The following is a 14,005-nucleotide window of genomic DNA, read 5'->3' as shown; positions in this document are numbered from 1 at the left end:
TGAAATTCCATCTAAAATAATGCTGGTCCACATACAAATACTGTGGTATGTAGTCCAAATGCAGTAAATGGACTAATGTGATTTTCCCTTGATATGCACATGGAAAAATTAGTGGAATTAATTGAACTTTTTAAACTCTACAGAGCGATATAAGTTAGTGAGCATTTCTGACTTCAATGCCAAGGTTTATTTGTTTACATACCAATTATATGACCATATTGGAATCCAAAGCATTCCAGGTCATTTCTGTGAGAAAGCCCACAGTGCACTGTAGTTGGATACAAGGGTGATTGGCAAGTTTATCTTTACATGTAAACAATAGAATCTCCTTAAGTATGATGTAATGTGATAGATGTGCTCTGATATGTAATGAATGCTTGATCATGGTAGCCATAAAAGTTGCACTGTGCTGGGACATGTCTGAATTGCAAGTCAAGGAAAGAAGAATAAAATGTACATAGGTTTGTGCAGTTGCCTTTCAGAGGCCAAATTAAAAAAGCAGTGCATCTCAAAAGAGAGCTCAGAGAAAGGGGTGATTTCTGAGTCTTTTTATGTTTCCAGAAGAACATGACACAGGCTTTTTCTACACACACAAAACTCACTGAGAAGACCTGGAGGATAGAAGGACACGGTCTCCTTATCAAGTCTGCTAATTTTGCAAATCTACTGAGTTCTCCAGAACATATGTAGCACATCCTTGATCTCGTAAACACAGAATGATAGAATATGTCTCTTATATATTTATTTTTACACTACCTTTGAAGAAAATGCTAATGCAACATTTTTTTAGAGTCATGCACATGCCTCTTTTGGCTCATCCCAACCAGATATATATTTGCAGAAAATAAGTTTATTCTTATCAAGCACATATCACTTATTCTTAAGATAAGTTGACTACTTAAGGAATCTCATGGGCAAAATGGGACGCATAGTTGCTTTAAAAGAAAAAACATGTTTTGCATAATCTATTAACATTAAGGAAGTGGTACATATAAAATATGTATAAGCAATGCAAGTGGATGTATTTAGAGTTAAAAAGTGTAATACATTTTGTATCTTTTATAACTTTCTAGTCAACAGTAGAAACATAAAATTGTTTTTTAGTTATTCCACATTAATGGTCATTTCAAGAATGAGTTTGTCTACTTCAGTATTGGTCAGGTTATTTTTCAGGGTTTTTCTTCTGTCATAGTTCTAAAGTTGCTAAAATTTATTTCCTTCTATGTAAAATTATTTTGGTACATTTTACATGTATCCCAAACTTCATTGACATTTGGTTATCATTAAATGATTACAGTGAATGGAAAATAAAAAAAGGAGAGACATTCCATTTCTCATGCAGTCACTCAGAACACTTTAACTCCTTAGAACAAAGAATTCTTTGCTCCTTTAACAAAATCATTCATAGGCTTGAAAACTAAAACTATATAAATCTGCAGCAAAAATGAAACAAAATATTATTAATTATACATTCTGTCTCAAACTCCATGCCAATTTTCTCCTTGACAAAGTACAGATAGATATTTCTTGGCTCAATAGTGTACATAAGAAGTAGTAGATTTGGGGCAAGATTATTCTACTATGGAGCAGTGTTACAAACTTGGTTAAATCTTGTCCTTGCCTAAGCCCATTGTGACAAAGTCTACCTATAATGAAACACATTGGTTGACTCTGAGCAAAAACTACCGGTCAAGGGTGGCTGAATGATTTTCTCTAACTGGTCCTTGGTGCTCTCTGCATCTAGTGGGGAAACCATATCTCTTCTGGGGAAATAGGATTTAGAGAAATGGCCTACTAACTACTCACATAATTTTAAAGAACATAAAAGTTTTCTGTATTCTAATTCCACTCATTTTCTTTCTCCATATTTCCTTGATTTGTTTGGTCAGCATGAATGTTAGGGTGGTTGGTGACACAGGCTGTGAAAGAATTCACAAAGAAAAAACTGCAAAAAGGGAAGTCTTTGATTCATTCTCCAAGAGGGCAGAGGGGCTCGGTGTGGAGATACACCAGTGCTGAGCGGTGGGGGCTTTGAGCTTTTTTGAGGTGACTGGGGTGGTTGTAGAGCAAGATGTTTTGGTTGGTCTTGTATAGGCTGCACCTTGTCCCAGTGCTATCTTTGGGTGCAGGGTTCGGTAGTTGTTGTCTGGCATGTCCTGTTTCATAAGTTCCTGGATCCTCTGCACCTTCAGGGTTCTCCCAGTGATTTTCCAGTCCCGAGGATAGAAGCTTTTAAAACAAGAGTCAGTCATGCTTTATGGAGTCCAGGTAAAGACAGCCTGAAAAGGGGGGTTTTGTCCTGTCCACAAATATGCCCAGTATTAAGAATATAATGTTCTTTTTAAAATATTTTATTTATTTATTTTCAGAGAGAAGGGAGGGAAGGAGAGAGGGAGAGAAATATCAATGTATGGTTGCCTCTCATGTGTCCCCCACTGGGAACTAGCCTGCAACCCAGGCATGTGCCCTGACTGGGACTCGAACTGCAATCCTTTGCTTCACAGGCCCATGCTCAATCCACTGAGCTACACCAGCCAGGGCAAGAATATAATGTTCTATATTCACACCTATGACATGACTATGGTACTATCAGGACTCTCAAGGAAAAACTGGTTCTGCTTGCTTAAAAATCATTACTTTAAAACCAAAATTATTTGGTCAGTTATCTTTCAAAAGGTAGTGGATCAGATCAACAACATATAATAAGATAATTTAATTACTTAAGCATACATTTGTAACTGGCAAATTCAAGAAGGAGATTGGTTTCTTAAAGCTAAAAGTGCATTTGCTGAGATATATTTTTCTATAGCTATATCAGGTGTCTAATAACTTGCTTTGAAAATGTTCCAGGCTAAAACATCTTGGTCACACTTACACTGAAGATCTTTGGGGGCCTGATATTTCATTTGTTCATATGCTGAAATAGATGCAGAAACTGTTTCTTAAGTAAACTCATTGACCTGCCTATACTATTGGCCCAGCTCAACGTGGTACATAGGTGGCCTTCTAGTCAAGAAAGAGTGTTGATTTTTTATCTAATTTTCATAAGAGGGCATCAGTCCTCCTGTTCAGTTAGATGGTTTTTAAAATACAGAATATGTCCTTAATCAGCCCTGGCTGGTGTAACTCAGTGGATTGAGCACAGGCCTGAGAACCACACAATCACAGTTCGATTCCCAGTCAGGGCACATGCCTGGGTTGCAGGCCAGTTCCCAGCAGGGGACTCATGAGAAGCAACCATACCTTGATATTTCTCTCCTCTCCTTCCCTTCCCCTCTAAATATAAATAAATAAAATCTTTTAAAAAAAGAATATGTCCTTAATCAGAAACAAGCAATTGTTTATTGCCAGAGAACATACTTTCAAACTGCTTGAAAGCTAAGTTCTGCCAAAAGCCTTTGAAGGGAATTTCATTTCTGAAGATTGTTTTGAAAAAATGGAATGCATGACATTCTCTAAACATCCTCACATTTTTTGTTCTCATTCAAGGGCATTTTCATTGATTTTTAGAGAGAGAAGAAGGGAGAGAGAGAGATGCTGATGTGAGGGAGAATCATTGATCAATTGCTTCTTTTATGCCCCTACCAAGGACAAAACCTGCAACCTAGGCATGTGTCCTGACCAGGAATCAAACCAGTGACCTTTTGCTGTATGGATAATGCTCCAACCAACTGAGCCATACAGGCCAGGGTTAAACATCAAAAGCTGCACATTTAGACCATATTTTCTTAGCCTCTGACCAGATATTTTTTTGTCAGACTTTGACATTATTGCCTTTGCTTACATCACTGGATACCCTAAAAATGTTTTATGAAATGGGCTGCTACATTTACTTAATAACGCTATTAAAATGCCAGCCACTATGTAAGCCAGACTCCCCTATACAAAGACTCACTTAAGACCTGGACATCGTTTGTATTTGCCCTGACAAACAATTGGATCTTCTCCTTAAATGATAATTCCTATAAACTGATCACAGCCAATTTTGCTTCAACTGCCAAGAAGCTGATGACTTAAATTTATTAATTAAAAGTATGTGACTACTAAAATCTTTATAGTGTGCATTTTTAATACTAAATGTTCTATTAATCTGCTTTTGTCTTTTATATTTTGTATAGATTTGACTTTTAATTTATGCATATTTCTGGGTTTTTCATTTATCACTGACATTCCAAAGCCTTTTGGTTGAACAAGAAAGGTCCTATCTAAAGAGAAAGAAAAATGAACAGGTACCTCACTGTATTGTAAAAGATACTGAAAAAGATATGGGGAAATAGGTGAGATAAAGTGGTGATGGAAAAATCATTAGAACCCTAAAGGTAAGTAAAGGTAGTGATTCCTTAAATTAGAGAGAAAGCATGTTGAGGAAAATATGTAGTGAGATTGAAGGAGATGCTGACAAAAAGAAGGAAAGAAATACAATGAAAATGTAGCAAGTGAGGAGACATATAAACCAAAAGACAGAAGTCTGCAGGCAAGACAAGAATAAATGGAATATTTCAACACACAGCAGCAACAAAACTGTCCAAGCGATGTGATCACACTGCCCCGTGCGTTGTCAGTGTGGCCATTGCTTCGGGGAAGCAACACCAGGTCAGGCCACCGTCCTTCGTGCCATCGGGTACATTGGCTGACTTACATGTGTGTTATAGTCACATGTAAGTGTGACTATAATCATCAAACATTTAAAATCCAGTTGATACAAGTTACTTTTACTGAATATTCTCAAATCTGAGGAGTCAATTGCTTAATGAATAAATTTAAATACAATAAACATAGCTTCCTTCTTGGAATGCTTTGAAATGTGACCCCCAGCAGAATTTGAAAGAGCAAGGCAGGGCTGGTGGGGAGACCACGGAGAGAAGCCCTTCATGGGGCTGACTGGGTACCCAGTGCTTCTCTTTCCTGTGCTCACCCCAGATAATACATTTGCATTTCCCTTTTCCCTCTCAATAGCTCAGTTTTGCCAAGCCTTGCAGTAAGATACTTAATGGCTAGGGTAGTGGTTGTCAAATGTTATCCCCAGACCAACAGCAACAGTGTCATCTGGGAATACCTTACACCCGAGAATTCTGGAGCTTTACTGTGGACCTACAGATTCAGAAATCGAGGGAGCAAAGCCCTTGCAAACTGTGGTACAACAGTCCCTCCAGGTATCCATAACACATGATAAACAGTGAGAACTACTGGACAGAAGAACATATGGGTAGAAGGAGCAGTGTCTGCTCATTCACAAGTGTATTAAAGCTGAGATGATAAAAACAGGAATAATGGCAGAGGGAGAGAAGGGGGAGGCAAAACTGTGGGAAGAAAACAAGCAAGTGACATCTTTCCATGTCCTTATACCAGAGACTCAAATGTATGTCAGAGTGCTCATATTTTAACTATGCTTTTTAATATTTTTACACGTGGGTCTATGCCGTTTTTTCAATCTTGATTTGTACTGAAAAGAAAAAGTCCAATACAGTGTTTACTGAGGAAAAAATGGCACTAAGACTTCACATTATCTAAACTATTTTTTAACAGCCTTACCTTCATTTATTGTTTTGTGTTAAATTTTTATAAAGTTTAATTACACAAAAATATATCAATGCATAGTTGGAGCAAAATAAAGCAATAATTACATTCCCCTACTTACACCCCACCCCCAGATGGATCTCCAGAGAAACTGCTGTTACTAGTCTTTTTTGGGGGGGGCATCTTTTTTAAAATGTATTTAATTACTTTTCAAGTACAGCTTTCTGTCTATTACTCCCATCCCACCCCCCGTGCTCCCCCGCTCCCTCCCATTTCCACCCTTCTCAGTTGTTGTCCATGTATCCTTTATATAGGTTCCTCTAAATCCCTGCCCTATTTCCCCTGAAATTCCCTCCCCTCTCCCCTCTGGTCCCTGTCAGCCTGTTCTCTATTTCAGTGTCTTTGGTTATATTTTGCTTGCTTGTTTGTTTTGTTGTTGAGCTCCCTGTTAAAGGTGAGATCATATGGTATTTGTATATCTAAACTATTTGAACTCGCTATCCTAAGGCAGAGAGCATCACTCACCTTCAGTTCCTAGTTACACTGCAGCCGATCGAGTTTCCACCCAGTTTTAGCTCCATACGGGATCACCACTGCCAGTGCAATCCAGTCACCCCTAAGGGGGGACTCCGCAGCTGTTTAAACAGTGCACAGCCCCTAACAACAGCCAGCGTAGGGCAGGAAGCAGAGAAAGGTTCTATTTCTAATTGAGCCTCTGATGGGAATAGAAATAGGTGGTATTTGATTTCTTGAACTAGAATTCATCTGCTTATCATAAACTTTTCAGTGGCACACTTTCTCGTTTCCCCCCCAAGAACTTCCACTCCTAAAAACACTCCCAGTTACTCCTTAATTACGGTCTTTCAGTAACTGGATCTGGTGCTATCTTATGTGAAAGCAGGTAGTTTCATCATTGGATTTCTCTACATAGTTAACAGGAGGAAATTGAAACTTGCTTTGTTATCACTAGGAATGATTTAGAGAAAAAATAATGAAGATGATGCTAAAAAGGAAAAGCTTAAATATTGATTTTGGCCTGAATGAGAGAAGATTAATGGACAGACTGCCCGCATAATTCCTAGATTTTAAATAGAGGGAACTTATACAGAGAAGAGGAAAAGGGTGACTCATAGATTTTGCTGAAACAACACACTGGTGCTGGGCCTGTTTCAGGCAAACAGCAGGCTAACTCTATCACTTGCAAGTTTGTTGGCTGACTTTAAGCACATGAAGAATTTTAATGACAAAAATATTTATAATTTACTCACCTTATTCATGGAAGACCAAATAAGAATAAAAGCAGAACAGATTTTTGTTGTTGCTATTTATTTATGTTTACTGAGGACCCTATCACTGGGCTAAGTAATTATTAGACATATTCATATAAATTAAATGTTCATTGTTCAGTTATTATTTATGACATGACCATTTCCATTTTCAAAATATTAATTGTAACAATAAACACTGTGGGAGGTGTGGGGTTGCCAGCCACGGAAACTCGCTGCCTCTGCTCGTATCTCTTCTAACATACAGTAGGAACTCGATTGGTTTTTCTGGCCGTGTTAAGATAATGCAGTTACGAAGTTCTCTGGAAAAGAAAAACTAAGGTGGTCTTTTCAGAGTCCTTCCTAATCTACAGAGTTCAAGTTACTTTTGCTGTTACTTGGAAGGGAGGAAGGAAGGGAGGGAGAACTGAGGTATGGGAGAAAAAAATTTCTAAAACAAAACTTCCCCAAAAGATTTTATATGTTTTTATTTTTATTTGTTTGGTATGTTTCTTTTTTTAAATATATTTTATTGATTATGCTATTACAGTTGTCCCATTTTCTCCCCTTCATTCCCCTCCACCTTGCACACCCTCTCCCATCCACATTTTCCCCCCTTTAGTTCATGTCCATGTGTCATAAATTCTTTAGTTTCTACGTTTCCCACACTACTCTTGCCCTCCCCCTGTCTATTTTCTACCTACCGTCTATGTTACTTATTGTCTATACCTTTTTCTCCTCTCTCCTCCTCCCATTCCCCTGTTGCTAACCCTCTATGTGATCTCCGTTTCTGTGGTTCTGTTCCTGTTCTAGTTGTTTGCTTAGTTTGCTTTTGTTTTAGGTGTGGTTGTTAACTACTCAGATTAATTCTGTTATATTTTCATATTTCATCCATATCTCTTGAAGTAAGACAAGAATTTTAGAATTATGAAGGATATAGCACACATCTTCATAAAACGAGAATATCAAGGTTTAGTAATAAATAAATAAATAATAAATAATAAATTCTACCTCTACAAAAATATCAAGACGATATAGCTGATCAACTCAGTAACTTTAAATTTTTTAAAACTTTATTAGTTTCAAGAAGTTAAAACAAATTTTTAGTGGAGAGATTTTATTTTTAGTCAATTGACCTTACATTACATAGATACACCCTAAAGGTCTTCATACATGCAGTGTTACCCTACATGCACTGCTCTTAAATATATATTTCCCTCTTTTCTCATTATAGTATTGTATCCAACTCATGACTAATACCAATAGGTGTACAGAGACATGGTTCTCATGTGGAGTCCCTCGTGATGGGAGCTCAGTTCTGCCTGAAGGGTTCTTGGAAAGCTTTACAAAATAGAGCTCTGCTAAAGGTGGTTCATTCTATAGAGAGAAGAACATCGAGAAGTCATTGAGTTCCCCAATTTTTCTAAAATAGAGATTTAATTGGGGGCAGTGGTGAGGGAGAAGGCCAAACATTTTATTGAGGTGATTTCCAACAGAGGGGTTTGGACTTCTTATTGTGGGATGAGGGAACGACTGAAGGTGTGTGCAAAGGGACTGCAGGACCCATGAAGCTTACTCTGCAATGTACAAAAGAGAATAACCATGGAAACAGATAAACCAGTGTGGACTTCATTGAAGCCACCAGAGAGTGAGGTTACTGAGGATCTAAATTAGGGTAGCGCTGGTAGGAGTCAAAAAGAAATGGATACATGCAACTTACAGTATGAAAGATCAATCTAGTTATATTATGACTGAGTGAATATGAGGCCTAATAAAGGAAAGCAATTTTAAAATTCTAAAGTATGAGTCTCCCTGACTTGGGCTATTGAGCACCACTGATGAAAACAACCAAGTCTGAAGACAGTGCACAGGGTGAGGTATGGAGATGGTGTGTGAGAGAAGAGGGTCTGACCTGTAGAATATTAAGTGTATAAATTTTGTTAAGAAATCCTAGCAAAAATACTAAGAAAACAGATGATGATGTGAACTGATAGAGATGTGATGTTTGGAGCTGAGAAAATGGACCAAATCTTTGGTATATGGAGTGTACATACATTTGATCAGCTCTTTGATTCATAGATTTTTTTACATATGTGGTTTATATTAAGGTCCAAATAGACAACCAAGAAAAATCTGGAGGGGAAGAAGAAAAGGGATCCAGTAAAGAAGGCAGAGCAAACAAAAACTGTGAATCTACTCAGGAAAATAGAGCACACTGGGTATTTCTGAAATGGAATGGAATTTTACACAGGGAATTGGTTAATAGGTAGGAGACAGCTATAAGAATGAGAAAGAAATGCTGAAGTTACACAGAGATTAATAACCATAAGAAGCCCTGCTGCCCCTGGGGCTGGGAAAACAAAGGAGAAGAAATGGTAATGCTGGAACCTAGAATTTGGAGGGAGACTCCAGTAGAGCCAGTGTTTGATCCTTCAGAGAAAGCACCTTGAATCTGGTTCTCAGGCTCCTACTCTGGCAGGTGCCGCGAATTCAGTGGAGAGGGCATAGTCCAACAGATACCCAGAGGAGCATGCCCCGGTATGTGAGGGAACATGGGGCATCTCGTACGCCAGCCTTTTAAGTTAGCACATATGGTACAAGTGCTGGAAGTGGTCAAAGAAGCTGGAGGCCGGAGCCAGCTGCCATACCTGAAACACAGCTGCTGGAGGCTGGAAAATCAGAAAGGAAAAATCAATCCTCTTGCTCTCCCCTTACTTTCCAGTCTTTCTATAGCGCCCTCTACTGGAAGAACCCAGCTGGCAAGGGGGTCTGGGGGAAGTTATATGAAGAGTACCGTGCCCAGTCTCAATAAAGCAGAGTAGAAAAAGGTATTTGGAGTTGAGAGATAACAGCCAAATAATTAGCAAATATAGAGAGGAATGTGTTGCAGAAGCCAAAGGAAGAATGAAGTTTCAATAAGAAAAGAAAGGAAAACTTCAACAAATGCTGGAAGCAGATCAAAGACAATGAATTGGGCAAATACCTTTGAATTTTGTGATTAAGTTAAATGAGATGATCTTAAGTGGGCGAGTGTTGGAGCAAATTCTCATTTACAAAATGGTTACTACTCTCAATACAACATAACCTGTTATGTCAGTTTTTCTAGTACTTTGAGAACTTTCAAAATATTCAATAAAACTTTCATTATAGCTATAGGGGATGATAAATAATGTTCAAAGCTATCTGCAACAAAAATACGGTGTGTGTTTTTAAATTAAAGTATTAACAATGAAGTATAAAATATTTTTTATTATTTTACCAAAATAGCTGGCTTGTCCAAGAAAGACATTTATGAAATATATTAGTCTCTGCTTTTATTGCCACTATACACTTTTAAAACTTTTTGTTAAGTTGCTTCTGAGCCGCTGGAAAGACATGAGTACCCATGTACAAACCAGCAATTTAATATTATGTTAGGGACGCCACCAGCACCGCTGCAGTCTCTCAGCATGGAAGGATGGCATGATGAAAATTCTCTTCCTCCTGCAGGAGGGAGTTCCATCACCTCATCATCCCTGCCACCCCCCACCCAGAGCTTTACAATATCGGCCTAGAATGTACATTCCACTGTCCCCTGAAGTATTATAGTAATATTAATAAATTCCTTACATGACACTTGGGTGAAAGCCAGTGACAGATATAAAAACCTAGGTGTCTCTCACGTCTGAAATGGGTTAAATATTCCTTCCAGGTGTAAGAAAACCGAAAGCTCAATTCTGGTATAATGATTTTTATAAGAAGTATGAGGCACCCAGTTTATGCTAAATGCTGTGGGTGTTGCTTTATTTATTTGAATGACATAGCATAGGACTAACAGCCTGTTTGTTAGTGGAGTAGATCAGAGGGTAAAAGGGAACGGAAAAGAAAAGGCTGAATGAAAGTCAAACGATGATAAAGTCTCTCCTTTTGCTAAACCATCTCCCTTTTCCCTTCCAGGCAACATTCCATATTCAAGAACATTCTTTCAAGCCTCTGAAGTGCTGTTTTCTGAAGCTGTGTCTCAGAACACCCTGGATTTCTTCATTTCTCCTACCAGTTTTCATCAAGAAACTATATACACATGTTTTGTACACATGAACACGTACAAACACACCAATTGAAAGAGAATACTAGACAAATTGCTTTTTGATAGAGAAACAAGACACTCTGGTAAGAAGAGTTGTGTCCGAGTTAATCCATATTGAGCCCATAAATCGTTTTATAATATAAAGGTACCCATTTATATATAATGTAATGCTTACTATATACTATTGCTGAGCTTGGCCATCTTTGAATAAATACTAACCCATATAAACCAAGTTTATTATTCCCATATAGCATATGAAAAAACTGACATCAAAAGAGGATCTTGTCTGAGGTCATTAGCTCTAGGATAGCCCTAGAGAAAGCTCCAATGTCCAAGATATTTCCACTAAGCTGTACTGCACAAACGCCTGTCCCCGCTTTAACCAAAACATAACAACCAGTTGTGGAGAGCAGGACCAATACAATAGCATTAGTCTGGTCAAGATAGCATAAAGAATATAAAACAAAGTGAAGTCACTCATGTCAACCAACATGGCTACCAGTCAGCCATGACACTTTGGTTCAAGAAGGAAACCACCAAAGTCAGAGCAGACACATCTGGCAAGGAGACACACCCACGATGTCGGCACATGTCATCAGAACAGCCACATCTGCAAAGTGGGACCACCCATGAACAGGCTCCTGGGGAAATTACCCACTTGGCACCAGGGGTGCCAAGATATTTATCAAAAAGACCCAGAAAGGTGGAGTCCACCACTTTCAAAGTATAACCAAAGCAGGCTCCAGACCACTGCTGAGACTGCTGAGCTTCACACACCAGAGGGCTGCTCCACGCCAGGCTGATCTCCTTTGCCATCGGGCCACCAGAGGCTCTGCCCTGCTGGACTGAGGACCTTTTCTGCCCTGCTGCCCACCTGGCTCCAGGGATCCTTCCTTACAAGACAATGACAACTCCCTCACGCACCATNGGCACATGTCATCAGAACAGCCACATCTGCAGAGTGGGACCACCCATGAACAGGCTCCTGGGGAAATTACCCACTTGGCACCAGGGGTGCCAAGATATTTATCAAAAAGACCCAGAAAGGTGGAGTCCACCACTTTCAAAGTATAACCAAAGCAGGCTCCAGACCACTGCTGAGACTGCTGAGCTTCACACACCAGAGGGCTGCTCTATGCCATGCACCATGCTGTCTCCTGAACCTGCACCATGCTGTCTCCTGAACCTGCAGGCTGAGACTCTGGGACTCTGGTTCATTATCCCCCATTGATGGCTGTGTGTGTTATATTTCTCTTAGACTGTTAGAGTGTGAGTAGGATACTAATGTATGTTGATGTTCTACTTTGAGTGAACCTGCATTCAACAAAAACTGAGTGGATAGCACAGTTACTGTGTGTGACTCTTGTTTATTCCTTGGTCCTGGGCTGTTTGGCAGGTAGCTAACCGAGCTATTGCCCAGGTGCCTTAGAAGAAAGACTATAGCTTGAACCTACATCCCTGACAATACTTCTGGTCTTCTGTTCTCAATGCTGTGTGTGTGCTGAAGGGTATCACTGACTCATCTGTTTAGAAAAATGTACCCTGGGATTCATTCTTTGGAACTATTCTGTCACCAGCTATAACAGATACAGTTCAGCAAATTGGAATAGATAGTCCTCAAGAAGATCTGTGCTGAGATATGACAGGACAGAGGACCGCTGTTCAATGCATACAAGAGAAGAAACTCTAATATTTTTAAAGAAGTTCATTTATCATTGAAGCCAAGAATTCAGCCTCAAGTGCATGAAGACTTAATGTTGCATGGCTGTGAGCTGTTTCTTCCATAGTCATCAGGGAATCCCAGCAGCTAACCCAGTGCCTGGCATGGAGATCAATCAAATTGACTGAATTAATGAGCTGAGTTGTTCCTCAGGAAACTGCATTCCCCAAATATGAGAAGTTGACGGTTGGGCAAGGATCGTGATCGTGAGGGTTCCTTCTGAGCTAGTAAATAACCAAGGAATTTCCACTAGCTGTTTAATCTCAAAGCAAACAAAGGCCTGGTTGAAAGTAGAACACATCAATGACTTCCACCCTCTCAAAATGTGAACTATCTACATGGACAGATATATTTTTATGAATATAGTTGGACCCAGTAATAAACAGCTGCTTCTTTTATGATGAAAAGAAAATACTTTGTTTTGAAAATCTATTTTATTTTTAAGGTTGCTTTGGGATTTATTTGATTGAAAAAGTGGGGGGGGAGTGGATAAACCTGAGTGTTTTTAAGAAATAAAAAGTATGTTTGGCAATATAATTCCACATCTGAGATACCTGAAATTAGAATTGCTCTCAGAAGGCCCAGATCTATCCACTGCAGCCAAAACTCTGATCCTCGGCCAGTTGTTTGCACGCTGTGCCAGGATCCAAAGTGTGTCCTGCGTTCTGCAAGTCCTCCACCGGCTCTTAGCGCAGCCCGACTCCATCAGAGCAAGGCACAAAACCTGGGGCCCAGGTGTATTTGTTAAAATGTGCAAAGTCTGGAAGAGAATGTATTTTGAAGGTACGTTGACTGAGATGTCTGAAATGCAGTATAAAAACGCATGCTGATAGAACTGTAAGAAACAAACTTTAGATGCATTTTTTAAAAATGTTGTGGATAACTGTGGTGAATGATCCATATTTATGGACATGCACTAATCTTGCCTACTGATTGACTATAAAATATAATTTCATATATGTTAAACACGTTACATGTTATATTTTACACGGTTATGTATTGTATATTATAAAGACCTACATCTTGTTTTATATGTATGTAGCTACACTTTTGTTTAATATAATACAAACTCACTCAGTGTGACTATGTATATAGTTACTTTTAAATTGTTGCACATCTTCCTCACCATTAGATATTAAAAAGTAAAAAAAATTGTGAAAGATGTGAAAAGTTCTCATATTTTTGTATGATCTCACTTATTTGTGGAATCTTTTTTAAACTGAGATATAGTTGTCATATAACATTGTATTAGTTTCAGGCATTCAACATAATGATTTGATATGTGCATATATTGCAAAATGATCACCACAGTAAGTTTAACTAACATCCATCCCCACACATAGTTACAAATGTGTTTTTCATGTGATAAGATGTTTTAAGATTAACTCTTTTAGCAACTTCAAATATGCAATACATTGTCATCAACTATAACGGCCA

This window comes from Sturnira hondurensis, unplaced genomic scaffold (genome assembly GCF_014824575.4).
Source record: "Sturnira hondurensis isolate 20B ecotype Veracruz unplaced genomic scaffold, ASM1482457v3 Scaffold0021214, whole genome shotgun sequence".
Lineage (NCBI taxonomy): Eukaryota > Metazoa > Chordata > Mammalia > Chiroptera > Phyllostomidae > Sturnira > Sturnira hondurensis.
The sequence above is the reverse complement of the archived record's forward strand: the minus strand, read 5'-3'. Positions refer to the sequence as shown.